The sequence below is a fragment of the Hyla sarda genome, chromosome 6, assembly GCF_029499605.1.
Source record: "Hyla sarda isolate aHylSar1 chromosome 6, aHylSar1.hap1, whole genome shotgun sequence".
In the NCBI taxonomy this organism is placed as follows: domain Eukaryota; kingdom Metazoa; phylum Chordata; class Amphibia; order Anura; family Hylidae; genus Hyla; species Hyla sarda.
The window spans coordinates 293431687-293451786 of record NC_079194.1 but is presented as its reverse complement, the minus strand read 5'-3'; the positions used below and the strand labels follow the sequence as shown (position 1 = coordinate 293451786).

General features: G+C 44.3%; 1 long non-coding RNA gene across 1 annotated transcript in view; it reads left to right on the top strand.

The window, feature by feature from the left end:
* LOC130277268 (uncharacterized) overlaps positions 1-8508 on the top strand; it is a 50109-nt gene extending 41601 nt beyond the window's left edge. Inside the window, exon 5 of the long non-coding RNA XR_008845416.1 lies at positions 8476-8508. This is a non-coding gene — a long non-coding RNA (uncharacterized LOC130277268). The remainder of the gene's footprint in view (positions 1-8475) is intronic.
* Positions 8509-20100: the final 11592 nt, after the last annotated feature.

Below are 20100 nucleotides of genomic sequence, written 5' to 3'. Positions count from 1 at the left end.
CACTGACCAAATTCTCTCATTTACACTAAAAAAGAAAAGAAAATTCAGCTCCAATAGTTAAACTTTATGTAAGAAATTCGGGGAGTTTCGTTTTTTTGTTTTTGTTTTTTTTCCTTGTGTGTAAAGTCTCTCATACCAGAAGCTGAAATCATTCTAAAATTTTACTGAAGTTTTATTATAAACAGATAAATCAGAACAAAATGTTATTACTTTAAGACTTTTCTTTTTCGTTAAATATTAGAGGTGAATGATGAACTGGATCCCCCACCACCAGGTATTTTATTCCTATATTTCTTTTTTTGCAGACTTCCCTTCACCTGTCTATAGAATCCATAAATGTGACCCGTCAATGCTGTATACACAGTTCTGTAGGGGACCATCCGCAAGTGCTTTACATTGTAAACAGGATTTGTTTCTGCTCTCCCAGAAGAGATTAATGTGTCAATATATCTGAGCACAATGGTCTCTCCTGAGCATGCAGCTGCCCAGGATCAAGCATAACCATAATTATTATTTAAACATTTATTTTCAATCACACATTTAAATACAAAACAATCATCAAATTCTCTTATCCATCACAATATACTTCCCCATATCCCAAATGAGAACCTCTGACTCCCGCGGAGGAAAGAAAAAAAAGGATTCATATTTATTGTCAGGATCCGGGTACTGTGAGGATACTGGTGGTGGATCCTCTGTGTCAGTGGGGTGATGACGTGGGCCGTACCGGGGGAACGGAGTCTAAGGGGTTACTGGTATTCACCAGAGCCCGCCGCAAAGCGGGATGGACTTGCTGCGGCAGGTAACCCCCAGGTCGTTCCACCCGATAGCGACTCAACCCCGACTGACTGCTGAGATAGGCGCGGTACAAGGGATTAGGCAAGAGCAAGGTCGGACATAGCAGAAGGTCAGGGCAGGCAGCAAGGATCGTAGTCAGGGGCAACGGCAGGAGGTCTGGAACACTGGCTTGGGACACACAAGGAACGCTTACAATGGCAACAAGATCCGGCAATATAGGGAAGGGGAAGTGAGGTAATATAGACCAAGGCACAGGTGAAGTTACTAATTTGGGCCAGGCGCCAATCAGCGGCGCACTGGCCCTTTAAATCACAGAGAGCCGGCGCGCGCGCCCTAGGGAGCGGGGCCACGCGCGCCGGGACTGGACAAAACGGGGAACAGGTCGGGTAAGCAGGCTGGGATGCGAACCGTGAGCGGGCGCGTCCTGCATAGCGGGTCGCATCCCCACCAGAGACACTAGCGCAGCGCTCCCGGTCAGCGGGTCTGACCGGAACGCTGCGAGCAGGTAAACGCTGCAAGCGCTCCGGGGAGGAACGGGGACCCGGAGCGCTCGGTGTAACAGTACCCCCCCCCCCTTGGGTCTTCCCCTCTTTTTGGCACCCGAGAACTTGTGAATGAGAAGCAAGAATTTCTTTAACAGAGAAGACATCGGAGGAGCTGGAGAGAGGAGCTGGAGCGACAACCTTGGGAGAGAAGCGGTTAAGGACAAGCGGTTTAAGGAGAGAAACATGAAAAGCGTTAGGAATAAGGAGAGAAGGGGGAAGAAGGAGTTTGTAGGAGACAGGATTGATTTGGCTCTTGATTTTAAAGGGTCCAAGATAACGTGGTCCCAGTTTATAATTGGGGACATGGAAGCGAATATACTTGGCGGAGAGCCACACTTTGTCTCCAGGAGCAAAGACAGGAGGAGTTCTTCTCTTTTTGTCGGCATGCCTCTTCATCCGGGATGAGGCCAGTAGAAGGGATTTTTGAGTTTCCTTCCAGATGGTGGAGAAGTCCCGGGTAACTTCATCAACAGCAGGCAAACCAGAAGAAGTGGGAGTGGGGGGGGGGGGGGCAGAGGGTGATGGCCGTACACCACAAAGAACGGGGATGTGGCGGAGGATTCATAGTCCAGGGTAGAAGATCTGCCCAATCGTCCTGGCGGGAGGAAACAAGGATCTGATCTGATTAACTCTCTCTATTTGCCCATTGGATTGGGGATGATAGGAGGACAAGAAATGTAATTTGATTTTTAATTGATTACAGAGAGCTCTCCAAAATTTCGATACAAAATTGAACGCCTCTATCCAAGACGATATGCGTGGGAAGCCTGTGAAGGCGAAAAATGTGCACAAAAAATTGCTTCGCCAACTGTGGCGCAGAAGGAAGGCCTGGAAGTGGAATAAAATGTGCCATCTTGGAGAAACGATCACCGACCACCCAGATGACTGTGTTGCTATGGGATAAAGGCAGGTCCGTAATAAAATCCATGGCAATTTGAGACCATGGTAGCTCAGGAACAGGCAAAGGATGAAGGAGACCGGCAGGCTTCTGGCGAGGAGTCTTGTCCCGGGCACAAACTGTACAGGCCAGAACGAAATCAGCGACATCTGCCTCCAGGGTAGGCCACCAATATAAACGAGAGATGATTTGGATGGACTTCTTGACGCCAGCATGGCCGGCGAGGTGCGAGGATCTTGAGATGCTGGCGTGGAGGGACGAAAGTCTTTCCAGGAGGTGTTTGTCTGAACGAAGCTGGAGCAGAGGAGATCAGACACTCAGGAGGTACAATGTGTTGCAGGGGGGCTTCCGATTCGGAAGCATCAGAAGAACGAGAAAGGGCGTCAGCCCTGATGTTTTTGTCAGCAGGGCGAAAATGAATCTCGAAGTTAAAACGGGAAAAAACAACGACCACCTAGCCTGGCGTGGGTTCAGCCGTTGGGCAGACTGGAGATACGAGAGATTCTTGTGATCCGTGTAGATGACAATCGGGTATTTGGAACCCTCCAGCAGGTGCCTCCATTCTTCGAAGGCTAGTTTAATGGCCAGAAGTTCACGATCACCAATGGAGTAATTTTTCTCTGCCGGAGAGAAGGTCTTAGAAAAGAAACCACAAGTAATGTTATGTCCAGTAGAGTTTTTTTTGTAGGAGTACAGCTCCGGCTCCAACCGAGGAGGCGTCCACCTCCAGCAAGAAGGGTTTTGATGGATCAGGTCTGGAGAGTACGGGAGCAGAAGCAAAGGCAGTTTTGAGGCAATTGAATGCCACATCTGCTTGGGGAGGCCAGGACTTAGGGTTGGCATTCTTCTTGGTTAGGGCCACAATCGGAGCCATAATGGTGGAAAAAGGTGGAATAAATTGTCGGTAGTAATTGGCAAACCCCAAGAAGCGTTGGATAGCTCGGAGTCCAGAGGGGCGTGGCCAATCTAAAACGGCTGACAGTTTGTCTGGATCCATTTGAAGTCCCTGGCCAGAGACTAAATAACCTAGAAAGGGAAGAGATTTGCATTCAAAGAGACATTTCTCCATCTACGCATATAATTGATTTTCACAGAGTCTCTGGAGCACTAGGCGGACATGGCGGCGGTGTTCTTCGAGGCTAGAAGAAAAAATGAAAATGTCGTCCAGGTAAACCACAACACAGGTATATAACAAATCCCGAAATATTTCATTCACGAAGTCCTGGAAGACAGCGGGCGCGTTGCAGAGCCCAAAGGGCATAACCAGATATTTAAAATGTCCGTCTCTGGTATTAAATGCGGTTTTCCCCTCATCCCCTTTCCTGATGCGGATGAGATTATATGCACCTCTTAAGTCCAATTTGGTGAAGAGGTGAGCGGCAAGAAGGCGGTCAAAGAGTTCCGAAATAAGAGGCAGGGGATAGCGGTTTTTGATAGTGATTTTATTTAAACCGCGGTAATCAATGCACGGCCGTAAGGAACAGTCTTTTTTAGAGACAAAGAAGAACCCCGCTCAGGCAGGGGATGAAGACTTGCGGATGAATCCCCTCTTTAAATTTTCTTGGATGTAGTCCGACATGGCTTGAGTCTCAGGAGCAGACCGAGGATAGATCCTGCCCCGGGGTGGAGTAGTACCAGGAAGGAGATCAATAGGGCAGTCATAAGGCCTGTGAGGAGGCAAAGTCTCTGCTTGTTTTTTGCAAAAAACATCGGCATAGTCCTGATAGGCCTTGGGGAGACCTGGTATAGGAGGAGCCACAGGGGTTTGACTGACGGGGCTGGGAGCAGACGTGAGGCATTTTTTGTGGCAAGAAGAACCCCAGCTCTTGATCTCCCCGGTGGTCCAGTCAAGGGTAGGAGAATGACGTTGGAGCCAAGGCAAGCCGAGGAGAATTTCAGAAGTGCAGTTAGAGAGGACCAGAAATTTAATTTTCTCGTGATGAGGTCCAATGCACATTAACAGGGGTTCTGTGCAGTAACGCACAGTACAGTCCAATTTTTCTCCATTAACTGAAGCAATGTAGGGAGGTCTGGCGAGACTGTTCACTGGGATGTTGAACCTGTTAACGAAAGAGGCCAAAATAAAATTTCCTGCAGAGCATGAATCCAAGAAGGCCACAGCTGAGAAGGAGGAGTTAGCAGAAGAAGAAATCCGCACAGGCACAGTAAGACGTGGAGAAGCAGAGTTCACACCTAGAGCTGTCTCACCTTTGTGCGGAATCGGAGTGCGTCTTTCCTGACGTGGGGGACGGATAGGACAATCCTTCAGGAAGTGTTCGGTACTGGCACAGTACAGGCATAGATTCTCATTGCGGCGGCGTGTCCTCTATTGTAGGGTCAGGCGAGACCGGTCTACTTGCATAGCCTCCATGGCAGAAGGCACAAGAACAGATTGCAGTGGACTTGAGAAGAGAGGAGCCAGGAAGAGAAATCGCCTAGTGTGAACAAAGTCCATATCCTGGCGGAGCTCCTGGCGTCTTTCGGAAAAATGCATGTCAATGCGGGTGGCCAAATGGATAAGTTCATGCAGGTTGGCAGGAATTTCTCGTGCGGCCAGCACATTCTTGATGTTACTGGATAGGCCTTTTTTGAAGGTCGCGCAGAGGGCCTCATTGTTCCAAGATAATTCAGAGGCGAGGGTACGAAATTGGATGGCGTATTCGCCCACAGAAGAATTTCCTTGGACAAGGTTCAACAAGGCAGTTTTGGCAGAAGAGGATCTGGCTGGTTCCTCGAAGACCCTACGAACCTCAGCGAAGAAGGACTGAACAGTGGCAGTGGCAGGATCATTGCGGTCACAGAGCCGTGTGGCCCATGACAAGGCCTTACCAGACAGGAGACTAACCCCGAAAGCAACCTTTGACCGTTCTGTGGTAAATTGGTCCGACATCATCTCCAAATGCAGGGAACATTGCGAGAGAAAACCACGGCATTTTTTATAGTCCCCATCAAATTTGTCCGGCAGGGACAAGCGGAGGCTGGAAGTGGCCACTCGCTGCGGAGGAAGTGCAGGAACTGGCGGAGAAGATGGTTGCTGTAGCTGTGGTAAAAGTTGTTGCAGCATAAGAGTCAGTTGAGACAGCTGATGTCCTTGTTGCGCTATCTGTTGAGACTGCTGGGCGACCACCGTGGTAAGGTCAGCGGGATCCATGGCCAGATCTACTGTCAGGATCCGGGTACTGTGAGGATACTGGTGGTGGATCCTGTGTGTCAGTGGGGTGATGACGTGGGCCGTACCAATGGAACAGAGTCTAAGGGGTTACTGGTATTCACCAGAGCCCTCCTCAAAGCGGGATGGACTTGCTGCGGCAGGTAACCCCCAGGTCGTTCCACCCGATAGCGACTCAACCCCGACTGACGACTGAGATAGGCGCGGTACAAGGGATTAGGCAAGAGTAAGGTCGGACGTAGCAGAAGGTCAGGCCAGGCAGCAAGGATCGTAGTCGGGGCAACGGCAGGAGGTCTGGAACACTGGCTTGGGACATACAAGGAACGCTTTCACTGGCACAATGGCAACAAGATCCGGCAATACAGGGAAGGGAAAGTGAGATAATATAGACCAAGGCACAGGTGAAGTTACTAATTTGGGCCAGGCGCCAATCAGCGGCGCACTGGCCCTTTAAATCGCAGAGAGCCGGCGTGCGCGCGCCCTAGGGAGCGGGGCCGCGGGCGCCGGGACTGGACAAACGGGGAACAGGTCGGGTAAGCAGGCTGGGTTGCGAACCGCGACGGGGGCGCGTCCCACATAGCGGGTCGCATCCCCACCAGAGACACTAGCGCAGCGCTCCCGGTCAGCGGGTCTGACCGGAACGCTGCGAGCAGGTAAACGCTGCGAGTGCTCCGGGGAGGAACGGGGACCCGGAGCGCTCGGCGTAACATTTATTTATAACTACTATAATACTGCTCCTATATACAAGAATATAACTACTATAATACTTCTCCTATATACAAGAATATAACTACTATAATACTGCCTCCTATATAAGAGAATATAACTACTATAATACTGCTCCTATATACAAGAATATAACTACTATAATACTGCCTCCTATATACAAGAATATAACTACTATAATACTGCCTCCTATATACAACAATATAACTACTATAATACTGCTCCTATATACAAGAATATAACCACTATAATACTTCTCCTATATACAACAATATAACTAGTATAATACTGCTACTATATCCAAGAATATAACTACCATAATACTGCTCCTATATAGAAGAATACAACTACTATAATACTGCTCCTATATACAAGAATATAAGTACAATAATACTGCTCCTATATACAAGAATATAACTACTATAATACTGCTCCTATGTACAAGAATATAACTACTATAATACTGCCTCCTATATACAAGAATATAACTACTATAATACTGTCTCCTATATACAAGAATATAACTACTATAATACTGCTCCTATATACAAGAATATAACTACTATAATACTGTTCCTATATATAAGAATATAATTACTATAATACTGCTCCTATATACAAGAATATAACTACTATAATACTGATCCTATATACAAGAATATAACTACTATAATACTGCTCCTATATACAAGAATATAACTACTATAATACTGCTCCTATATACAAGAATATAACTACTATAACACTGCTCCTATATACAAGAAAATAACTACTATAATACTGCTCCTATATACAAGAATATAACTACTATAATACTGCCTCCTATATACAAGAATATAACTACTATAATACTGCCGCCTATATACAAGAATATAACTACTATAATACTGCTCTTATATACAAGAATATAACTACTATAATACCGCTGCTATATACAAGAATATAACTACTATAATACTGCTCCTATATACAAGAATATAACTCCAGATTTTGCACAGTAACTCGGTCTTTATGATCATAATGTGCAATCCCACTAGCCATGTCATGGCCACCTGTGTGTAGCTGGTCCCTAACATCCCTAACAAAAAATGGCAATGTGCTGAGTGGCAACCACCATGACATCAGTGCCCATAGGGAGAACCCCAATGCGGCCTGACCTAGTCCCGACTCTGTGTTGAGACACCCTACAGACAGTGTCTAACAGCACCACACAGAGTGAACAGATGGCAAAGCTTACTCACCATATATTTATGACCCCTTAACCCCTTTCCTCAGATACTGAGGTCAGGACTGTATCAAAAGTTCTATATTCTGTCCGAGGGTTTTTACGTCCCAGGTGCATTATCTTGCACTTATCCACATTAAATGTCCAGAGTTCTGACCATTCCTCTAGTTTACCTGAATCCTTCTCCATTTGGTGTAAACCTCCTGGAACATCAACCAAAAAGACCAATACCTTACCACGAAAGACTTAAAGGGGTACTCTACCCCTGGACAGCTTATCCCCTGTACATAGGATATAGGATAAGATGTCTGATCGCAGCAGCCAGACCCCGAGATCAGATATCATATCCCCTATCCTTTGAATAGGATATAACATGTCTAGGGGCAGAGTACTCCTTTACAGTGACTGCCTCAGCACCTCATATCCAGATACCACTGAACAAATTCTCTCATTTACACTAAAAAAGAAAAAAATTCAGCTTCAATAGTAGTGTTGAGCGGCATAGGCCATATTCGAATATTCGTCTTATATTCGCGAATATTCGCATATTCGTTATATTCTCGTTTTATTTTCGCATATGCGAATATTCGCGTATGCGAAAATTAGCATATGTGAATATTAGCATGTGCAGGATTGACATACGTGACAATTCGCATATGCGAAAATCAGCATATGCGAATTTTCGCATATGCGAATTTTAGCACGCCAGTCTCACACAGTAGTATTACAGCCTTCTTTACACCATACAAGCTGGAAGCAGAGAGGGGTGATCACTGTGATGTGTACTGTGAAGAAAAAAAAAAAAAAAAAAAAACGAATATTCGTAATTACGAATATATAGCGCTATATTCGCGAAATTCGCGAATTCGCGAATATGCGATATTCGCGAATAATATTCGAATTGCGAATATTCGCGAGCAACACTATTCAATAGTTACACTTTATGTAAGAAATTCGGGAGTTTTGTTTTTTGTTGTTGTCTTTTGTTCCTCGTGTGTAAAGTCTCTCATACCAGAAGCTGGAATAATTCTAAACTTTTACTGAAGTTTTATTATAAACAGATAAATCAGAACAAAATGTTATTACTTTAAGACTTTTCTTTTTCCTTAAATAGGAGAACCGCAGAATGATGAATTGCAAGCAGCAGGTATTTTATTCCTATATTTCTTTTTTTGCAGACTTCCCTTCACCTCTCTATAGAATCTATAAATGTGACCAGTCAATGCTGTATACACAGTTCTGTAGGGGACCATCCGCAAGTGCTTTACATTGTAAACAGGATTTGTTTCTGCTCTCCCTATATACAAGAATATAACTACTATAATACTGCTCCTATATACAAGAATATAACTACTATAATACTGCTCCTATATACAAGAATATAACTACTATAATACTGCTCCTATATACAAGAATATAACTACTATAATACTGCTCCTATATACAAGAATATAACTACTATAATACTGCTCCTATATACAAGAATATAACTACTATAATACTGCTCCTATATACAAGAATATAACTACTATAATACTGTCTCCTATATACAAGAATATAACTACTATAATACTGCTCCTATATACAAGAATATAACTACTATAATACTACCTCCTATATACAAGAATATAACTACTATAATACTGCTCCTATGTACAAGAATATAACTACTATAATACTGCTCCTATTTACTAGAATACAACTACTATAATACTGCTCCTATATACAAGAATATAACTACTATAATACTGCTCCTATATACAAGAATATACCTACTATAATACTGCTCCTATATACAAGAATATAACTACTATAATACTGCCTCCTATATACAAGAATATAACTACTATAATACTGCCTCCTATGTACAAGAATATAACTACTATAATACTGCCCCTATATACAAGAATATAACTACTATAATCATGCCTCCTATATACAAGAATATAACTACTATAATACTGCTCCTATATACAAGAATATAACTACTATAATACTGCCCCTATATACAAGAATATAACTACTATAATACTGCCTCCTATGTACAAGAATATAACTACTATAAAACTGCCCCCTATGTACAAGAATATAACTACTATAATACTGCTCCTATATACAAGAATATAACTACTATAATACTGCCTCCTATATACAAGAATATAACTACTATAATACTGCCCCCTATATACAAGAATATAACTACTATAATGCTCCTATATACAAGAATATAACTACTATAATACTGCTCCTATATACAAGAATATAACTACTATAATACTGCCCCCTATATACAAGAATATAACTACTATAATACTGCCTCCTATGTACAAGAATATAACTACTATAATACTGCCCCCTATGTACAAGAATATAACTACTATAATACTGTTCCTATATATAAGAATATAACTACTATAATACTGCCTCCTATGTACAAGAATATAACTACTATAATACTGCTCCTATATACAAGAATATAACTACTATAATACTGCCTCCTATGTACAAGGATATAACTACTATAATACTGCCTCCTTTGTACAAGAATATAACTACTATAATACTGCTCCTATATACAAGAATGAAAGGACACTGACTGTGACATACAGGGAAGAGATAAGTGGACATTAATGACTGATACACCTAGAGAGGAGATGTGGGAACCGTAATGACTGACACAGGGAGATATAAGGGGACATCGATGACTGTGACACAGGAAGAGATGAGTAGACAGTAATGATCGATCACATGACATCACATGATTTAGCCTTATAATTCATACACAAACAGCAACAAAGGCAAGAAGCCACGGCTGGTCCACTATAACATATCAATACCAACACAATAGAACCAGATCATGTAAAAAATGTAGATAACTTTATTAAACACATATGCAAAATATACATACAAAAAATAAACAATAGGAAAGGATAAAACAAGGCACAGAAGATGAGGGCAGACAAAATGCATGGAGATACATGGAGTACAGGGAATTAGTGGTGTACAAAAAAACTACAAGAATATAAAAGAGATCACTGAATACAATCACAGAATGTAGATATAGGTATAAGAAGTAAAAAAAAAAAGTGACAGTGAAACACCAATGCATATCCTAAAAGGAAAAGGAAAATGAACAAGGAATTCACAAGTGTTACGCCGAGCGCTCCAGGGTCCCTGCTCCTCCCCAGAGCGCTCGCGGCGTTCCTCTCTCTGCAGCGCCCCAGTCAGACCCGCTGACCGGGAGCGCTGCACTGACATTGCCGGCGGGGATGTGATTCGCATAGCGGGAAGCGCCCGCTCGCGAATCGCATCCCAAGTCACTCACCTGTCCCGGCCCCCGGCTGTCATGTCCTGGCGCGCACGGCTCCGCTCCTTAGGGCGCGCGCGCGCCAGCTCTCTAAGATTTAAAGGGCCAGTGCACCAATGATTGGTGCCTGGCCCAATTAGCCTAATTAGCTCCCACCTGCTCCCTGGCTATATCACCTCACTTCCCCTGCACTTCCTTGCCGGATCTTGTTGCCTTGTGCCAGTGAAAGCGTTTAGTGTTGTCCAAAGCCTGTGTTTCCAGATCTTCTGCTATCCACATTGACTACGAACCTTGCCGCCTGCCCCGACCTTCTGCTACGTCTGACCTTGCCTCTGCCTAGTTCTTCTGTCCCACGTCTTCTCAGAAGTCAGCGAGGTCGAGCTGTTGCCGGTGGATACGACCTGGTTGCTACCGCCGCAGCAAGACCATCCCGCTTTGCGGCGGGCTCTGGTGAATACCAGTAGCATCTTAGAACCGGTCCACCGACACGGTCCACGCCAATCCCTCGTTGACACAGAGGATCCACATCCAGCTAGCCGAATCGTGACAACAAGAAGAGAATGAAAAAGACACCAGCCACACACCTGCCTCCTCCTACCCCAACGTACGTTTCGCCTGTGCTTCGCCCCCTGACGAAAGCACAGGCGAAACGTACGTTGGGGTAGGAGGAGGCAGGAGGACTTTATGGTGTCTCTTTCATTCTCTTCTTGTGAATTCCTTGTTCATTTTCCTTTTCCTTTTAGGATATGCATTGGTGTTTCACTGTTACATTTTTTTTTTTTTACTTCTTATACCTATATCTACATTCTGTGATTGTATTCAGTGATCTCTTTTATATTCTTGTAGTTTTTTTGTACACCACTAATTCCCTGTACTCCATGTATCTCCATGCATTTTGTCTGCCCTCATCTTCTGTGCCTTGTTTTATCCTTTCCTAATTTTTATTTTTTGTATGTATATTTTGCATATGTGTTTTAATAAAGTTATCTACATTTTTTACATGATCTGGTTCTATTGTGTTGGTATTGATATGATTTAGCCTTACTTGACGTACTTGGCCTCTAACACATTTGTCCAGCCCATATGGGGAGATAATGTGATCGTACATTTCTGTTATACATTAAATTATTGCTCAAATACATCTCCTCCCTTATATGTACATTATAGTGATTTTTGGTGGCTTTTTTTTTTTTGCCATTTATTTTTTATTGTCATATTGCAGATGTGTGCAGTATATACTCTCTCTTTCCAGGGCTATTTTATAGGGATATGATCGGTTCTTCATACTTTTGGCTATTACAGCAGTTAGCATTTCCGCCACTAGAGGGCAGTATGTCAATCGCATTAATATGTAAGGAAAGGTCCTGTACTGTTTACTGCAGTGTTTCCCAACCAGGGTGCCTCCAGCTGTTGCAAAACTACAACTCCCAGCATGCCCGGACAGCCAAAGGCTGTCCGGGCATGCTGGGAGTTGTAGTTTTGCAACAGCCAGAGGCACACTGGTTGGAAAAACGCTGGTTTAAGGCACTTATCCTGCGCTTACATCCTGTGGGCAATGTATGGGAATTGTAGCTTTCATACCCCATGTACTGATAAATGGGAACATGGTCTAACTGAAGTCTACATCATCCTGGGGCAATTATATAGATCACTCCAAACATCTTACAAACGTAGAGCTGGAAGCAGCTGCAGGATCGGTGGGGTTGTTGTATTCTTTTTTTTTTTTTTAGTCTATAACCATAGAGAGATGTAGGCCTGCATTAACTCCTTGGGGACAGAGCCCATTATAACCCTAAGGATGGGAGCATTTTTTTTGCAATTCTCACCACTGTCACTTTAAGCATTAATATCTCTGGGATGCATTTAATTTTCATTCTGATTCCGAGATTGTTTTTTCATGACATATTCTACTTTAGGTTAGTGGTAAATTTTTGTCGATACTTGCATCGATTCTTGGTGAAAAATTCCAAAATTTAATGAAAATGACTAGGCTGTAGTAGTAAATCACCACTCTAACAGTACACTGCAATACTATAGTGTTGCAGTGTACTGTATAAGTAATCAAAAGATGTCCAGGGAATGTGGAATTAAAGGGGTACTCCACTATAAAAAAAAAAAGTTTAAGTCCACTGGTGCCAGAAAGTTAAACAGATTGGTAAATGACTTCAATTAAAAAAATCTTAATCCTTCCAGTACTTTTCAGCTGCTGTATGATCCACAGGAAGTGCTTTTCATTTTGAATTTCCTTTCTGTCTGACCACAGTGCTCTCTGCTGACATCTCTGTCCATATCAGGACCTGTCCAGAGCAGAAGAGGTTTGCTATGGGTATTTGCTTCTACTCTGGACAGTTCATTAAATGGACAGAGGTGGCAGCAGAAAGCACTGTGGTCAGACAGAATGGAAATTCCAAAAGCAAAGAACTTCCTGTGGAGCATATAACAGCTGATAAGTACTGGAAGGATTAAGAGTATACAAAAAAAGAAGGTTACAGCGACACTCTTGGTAAAAAAAATGGAGGCTCTTAGCGCACTTTTTGATCAAAACGTGTCCCCCATCCACCACGCGGAAGTGGCCTCATTTCGGATGGAACCGAACACTCATTTCAATCACCTCTGCTGTGCATATGACCTCGGGTTGGGTGATATGCTGGATCCACTATTAATTTAAAAAAACAGTTTAAGAGGGGTGGCATCCTCACATGGGAGTGATTCAGGCATTTTATCCCCCATATATTTTGACTTACAATCCCCCCTGATAGCTTCTCTCAGGACTCCTAGCTGAAGATTCTGCCTGGTCCCTGGTGCCTCGCACCCTGTGGAGGGATCTGATGCCAAATACCAACCACTGATGCCTTATGCAGATGACTGGTATCCAGTAGGTAGGAAGGGCCTCTTCCACAAGCTGACGCATACTATATGGGGGACGAACAATTATTCATAACATTGTTTGTTCCCCAGTTTGCATCACATTGCCCATTCATTGTATATGGAGAGACGTGCTACCAACCAACCATCAAGCAGTTTTAAGCAACCGCAAACTGAGATCAGCTGATCGTGGACATGTTCACACAGGGCAGTAATTGTTCACGATCATCCGTCCATATTGTAGGGCCCTAAAGAGCTTTATTCTTCATTAAGTCATCATTACAAGTCATCCAAAAAATTACAATCACACAAAGCATGACACAATATTCAGCACAGGTTCCCTAAGCTATACACTATACCACATGCTACGCTAACATTCCGCTCCATCACTCAATATGGAAGAAGCAAAATTGAAAAACAACAACACATTACAGTCTGTTATCGGGGAGGGGTGTGGGATCTATGGGGGTAGGAAGGGACGGATCACCGATTCTGCAGAGAGGAAGAGTTGGGAGGAAATATGCAGGTACTCACTTCAGGGAGTGTAGCCTGTAGCCATAGAGCCATAGAGAGATGTAGGTCCTCATTGAAGCTATGGGAACGCAATAGTGGGCCATAGGTCGTCGAGACTATTTCATAGTTGCTTGAATTTTGTATTTGGGTTGAATTGGAGCTGGAAATATAGTATTGTAGTTAGAAATGTTTTCCTTCCTCTTTCTTGTCTCTGTGTTAATAAATCCTTAATATTTGTATAGAATAATTTTCCAAAATTTATTAAAAATGATTCTAATAATAATGTTTTCTTTTATCATCTTGTCTTACAACAGAGAGTGAGGTAAGTGCATTAATTGCCCATATGGAACGATCTGATTGAACTGGTTAGTATCTTATTTCTGTCAAGTACTGCAGTATACCCCCCCCCCCCCCCCCCGCCCAAGCCTTACATATATATATATATATATATATATAGACCTGTATTGAGGGGGTGGGCACTAATGTCATGAGGGGGCGGAGCCATGACGTCATGATGCTCCAGTCCCTGTATTACCCATCATTACGCACAGAGCGAGTTTGCTCTGTGCAGTGATGACAGCAGGGTGCTGCAGCCGAGATCGTAGGGGTCCCCAGCGGCGGGGCCCCCGCGATCAGACATCTTATCCCCTATCCTTTGCATAGGAAATAAGATGAGGCTGAGGCTGCACACACCTCCCAGTTCTCATCACTGAAGGGAGTATGGCTCATCAGTGCAGGGCAGAAACCACATGGTCTGTGTCTCTCAGGAGGGTGGGGGCTGCTTTCAGAGAGGGATTTGGACAGAGACAGAGTGGATGGCTGGATGATGTCATTGCCTCACTTCATGCATGTAAGCGACAACCAAAAAGGGGAAACTGCTCAATATAGCTCATGAATGATATTAAGCCATTAAATAGGTTGATGAGAGCAAAAGGATGGGCTATGGGTTTAGTTATCCAGAGTACCCCTTTAAAGGGGTACTCCCACCCTAGACATCTTATCCCCTATCCATGCGGCACCCACCTGTTTTTTCACCGGAACCGCTGGAGGGTCTGAGGGACGGCCCCTCCCATAGACTTGCATTGAGGGGACGGGCGTGACGTCACACGGGGGCGGAGTCCTGACGTCATGGACTTCCGTTCCCAGAGTCGCGACTCAGACCCTCCAGCGGTTCCGGTGGAAAAACAGGTGGGTGCCGCATGCAATAATGCGGGGGGCCCCAGCGGCGGGACCCCCTCGATCAGACATCTTATCCCCTATCCTTTGGATAGGGGATAAGATGTCTAGGGTGGGAGTACCCCTTTAAGGATTATTACAAGTAAATTGCATATGTTTCTGGCATGTTAACCAGGCATGATTCTTGTTTACCGATATAATTTACGACCGTCACATATCATGAGACATTTAGGAACTAAAAGTTTTCCCCCGTCTGTAATCACGGGTAACTTTCTAGCTCTTTCTTCTGCACATCTGCTGTTAATGCACTTCTATAGACGAGATCTTTTTCATCCTGCACTTTAGCAAATTATGATGATTTTTAATCAGGCTTCATTATTTCACTGCCACAATGTCATTTACTATAATGGGCGCCTGCATATTTTACATTAAATGAAAGCAGAGCCCTGATTTCTTAAGCTTGTTTTTAATGTGGTTAACCCTTAGGCTAGTGTTTCCCAACCAGGGTGCCTCCAGCTGATGCAAAACTACAACTCCCAGCATGTCCGGACAGCCTGTGTAGTTTTGCAACAGCCGGAGGCACCCAGCCTTAGGCCCTGTTCACACACGGCAAAATTGGCCGATTTTACGGGTGTATCACCTAGATTTTCTTTTCACTACTTGAAAGGGTACTCTGCCCCTAGACTGCCACATTGAGGGGGCATGACCGTGACGTCACAAGCCTCCGCCCCGCATCGCCAGTCATCTGCTCCGCTTCATGCACCGCAGGACAGTGGTGCCACAGCCGAGATCGCGGGGGTCCCCAGCGATCAGACATCTTATCCTTTATCTTTTGGATAGGGGATAAGATGTCTAATGGCGGAGTACCCCTTTAAGACAAAGGTACATGTTCTTTTCGTTTTTTTTTAACTTTTTTGTATATCTTCTTGATTCTGCTTTCTGCATGTAATTCTGAGAGCAGCCGCTGTTAACAACATTTGGAGACATGCTTTACAGCAGTCACATAGATCATAGGAAACTGGTGTCTAGAGAGGGCTCATTGACTTCTATGGGAGAGGGTTGTGGGCATGCTCTGTGATGTTAACGTAGATAGTGGTAGTCTGGAAAACTGGAAAACCAACGCTAAAAATTCTTAAAAATACAATTAACATAAAAATGTAATTTAAACAATAGTTTTTATTAATATTATCATTATTATTATTTTTTTCTATTATTATTATGTTTTTAAAATAATAATTTTTATTAGTTTTTTTTTCTATTATTATTATTATTATTATTATTATACATGGTACAGTGGTCCCTCAACATACAATGGTAATCCGTTCCAAATGGACCATCGTTTGTTGAAACCATCGTATGTTGATGGATCCGTGCAATGTAAAGTATAGGACAGTGGTCTACAACCTGCAGACCTCCAGATTTTGCAAAACTACAACACCCAGCATGCCCGGACAGCCAACGGCTGTCCGGGCATGCTGGGAGTTGTAGTTTTGCAACATCTGGAGGTCCGCAGGTTGAAGAACACTGGTAGAGGAAGTTGTACTCACCTGTCCCCGTCGCTCCGGACCGTCACTGCTGCCCAGGATGTTGCCGTCCATCGCTGTCGCTGCGTCCCCGAGGTGTCCCCGACGCTCCGGCAAGGCCTCTGCTTCCCAGGCATCCTCGCTCTCCGTCGCCGCCATGACGTCGTTACACACGCCGCTTCTATTGGATGATGGGACGGCGTACGCAGCGACGTGATGACGACGATGGAGAGCGCCGACGATGCAGGGGATCCCGAAGAGGACGCGCCGGAGCCCCGAGGACAGGTAAGTGATCGTCAGCGGACCACACTAGGCACCGTAAACGGCTATCCGGGGGCAGCTGAAGCAGTCTGCGCTGACGGATAGCCGTTTATGCGATGGCCCCGACATACAAAAGCATCGTATGTTGATGCTGCCTTCAACATGTGATGGCCTCTGAGAGTGATCGTATGCTGAAATGATCGTATGTCGGGGCCATCGTAGGTCGAGGGGTCACTGTATATAGACAGGGCAATAACTTCTATGAGAGAGTTGAAATCCAATATACCTGATCTCTTTTTCCCCGATATGATCTGTCACGCCCCCTCCCATAGACATGAATGGAGAGGGCGTGATGTCACAAGGGGGCGTGGTGTGACATCACGACCACGGCCTCCAAAACCCAGCGTTCTCAACATAATGTTCAGAGCACTGGACGTCTGCACGGAGATCGAGGGGGGATCCCCAGCGGCGGGACCCCCGAAATCAGACATCTTATCCCCTATCCTATGGGTAGGGGATAAGATGTCTACAACAGAGTACCCCCTTTAAGGAGTTGTCCAAGATTACAAAACCTTGGCTGCTTTCTTCAAGAAACAGCGCCACACTTGTCCACAGGTCATGTCTGGTATTGCTGCTCAGCTCCATTGAAGTGGATTAAAGATATCTGCAATACCAGACACAGCCCATGGGCAGGTGTGGCGCTGTTTCTGGAAGAACGCAGCCACATTTTTGTAATCCTGGACTACGCCTTTAAATTGAGTCTCCGGGGGTGGTTTTTAATGTGATGAGCACTTTTAGCTATAAACCAAATGTACTTTTGCTTATGAGTCTGGTGTAACAATTGTTTTGTTTACTGGACACTGTGTTACTTCGCATCTGACTAAACTGATAGACCAGGTTCACACTATGGAATTTTAGACCAGAATTCATGCTGCGGAATTCCTGAGCGGAAGGTTAACATGCAGGTGAATGGGTTTTCCGTAAACTCATCCCTAACACAAATTCAGAAGGCGCACGCAGAAGCTCTGGATGGAAGTTTTCCGGCCATACAGTTTACATTGTCTAATTAATTTTGGTGTATGATCTATTTTTATGTAATACTTATCTGTTTTTTACATAAAGGCAGGACCAAAAGAAAGCTTAATTGGTGGATTCGGTTCAGGTAATGGAAGATAAAGCAAACAAATATGTGGACTGTAAAATGTTAAATAGAATGTTCTAGATCTATGATGCTATATTAGCGCCATTTTGCTTTCTGAATGATCTGGGGGGAAAAATCGACTCGATGTGAAATTGTCAAGGACTTCACATATTTAACGATTTTTGCTTCCATTGAGTTCATACAATTCTATTCTTGTATGGAATCCCATACCTAGACGTATCCATTGACTTCTATTGATAAATCATTTCCAACACATGCACCCATTTTGGTCCGTTTACGTTTAAGTTCATCACAATTTTTATCCCAATTCAAAAAAGGTTTTAAATTGTATCCAATTTTTTTTTAACATTGCTCCCTATGTATATTATAGGCCATCCATTTTCAACAGTACTTTATATATATGTCCTTTCTGCCGCTTATGGGCGGCTGGCATGCAGATCACATGATCAGGGCTCACTTAGATGTCCTCCCCCTTCTGAGCATTCTCAATGTAAAAAAAATTACTTAAAGGGTACTCTGCCCCTAGACATCTTATCCCCTATCCAAATGATAGGGGATAAGATGTCTGATCGCCAGGGTCCCGCAGCTGGGGACCCCCGGGATCTCGGCTGCAGCACCCCGCTGTCATCACTGCACAGAGCAAACTCGCTTTGTGCATAATGACGGGCGATACAGGGGCCGGAGCATCGTGATGTCACGGTTCCGCCCCCTTGTGACATTACTGCCCGCCCCCATAATGCAAATTAAATTAACAGCTCTCTGTAGCCCAGAAATAGCTGTTTTAATAGCGATTCGCCGCGAGTAAATTGGGACCGAAACTGATTTTTTTTCGGAAAGTTCAGCGAATCGGCTGAATCAAATTTTTCCCAAAATTCGCTCATCTCTAGTAAAAGCCCACAGAAGTAGGAAATCCTCCTATTAGGTTAAGGCCCCCAGTAGATACTACCCACCTAGGCAGAAGCCCCTGTAGGTAGGTACTCCCCCCCCCCCCCTCCCCCAATTAGGTAGGAAATCCACCCTATTAGATAGAAGCTCCCAGTAGATAAAGGACATCTATAGTGCAATATAACTTATCCCCTATCCAAAGGATAGGAGATAAGTTAAAGATCAGGGGGGTCCGAGTGCTGGGGCCCCCTGGGATCTCCTGGACAGGGCCGCGGTAGTCTTCAGGAAGTGAAGTGTCTTTGCAAGCAGAAAGCCGCGGCAGACATGGAGGGGGCATGTTGGCCTCTGTGTCATGCGGGGACGGAACGCCCCCTTTTCAACATACCGCCGCGGCCCTGTCCAGGAGGTCATGGGGGGCCCAGCGCTCAGACCTCCCACGATCTATAACCCCCCATGATCTATAGTTATATTGCACTACAGAACTCCTTTAGGTTGTCATGTAGATAGAGAACCCTCTGTTAGGTAGATGCCCCGTCTGCAGTCAACCCTAGGGACACAGAAAGGGCCCCAGTGGCCTTTTTTGGGTCACCAGGGCTGACTGCAGAGGTGTCCTTCCAGTCTCCAAATACCTTTCTGGTGACTCATTTGAAGAGACGAGACCCTGGGTCAGCGCTGTCTCTTCAGTAAGCATTCAAGGAAAACTTGATGAAAACATAGACTTAGCCTTTTATGTAAGAAACCTCTGAATAATTATTTGTCTACAATTCTAACTTTGAATATTTTTATTTGCAGCTAACTGGCCCAAGGTGAGACATGTCACAAACCTAAAAACTGGATTATAGGAGATCAACGAAGCTATGAGGTGTGGGGTCAATGGTAGAACAATGAATGCAGCTGTGGAGTATACAATTCTGCATCAATAGAGGATACATATATTAAAAGCAGGTAGTAAAGGGGTTGTCCAGCCACAGGATAGGGGAAAAGTATGTGATCACAGGGGTTTTGAGCACTGGGACCCCCTGTGATCTCTAAAACAATATATGTGGT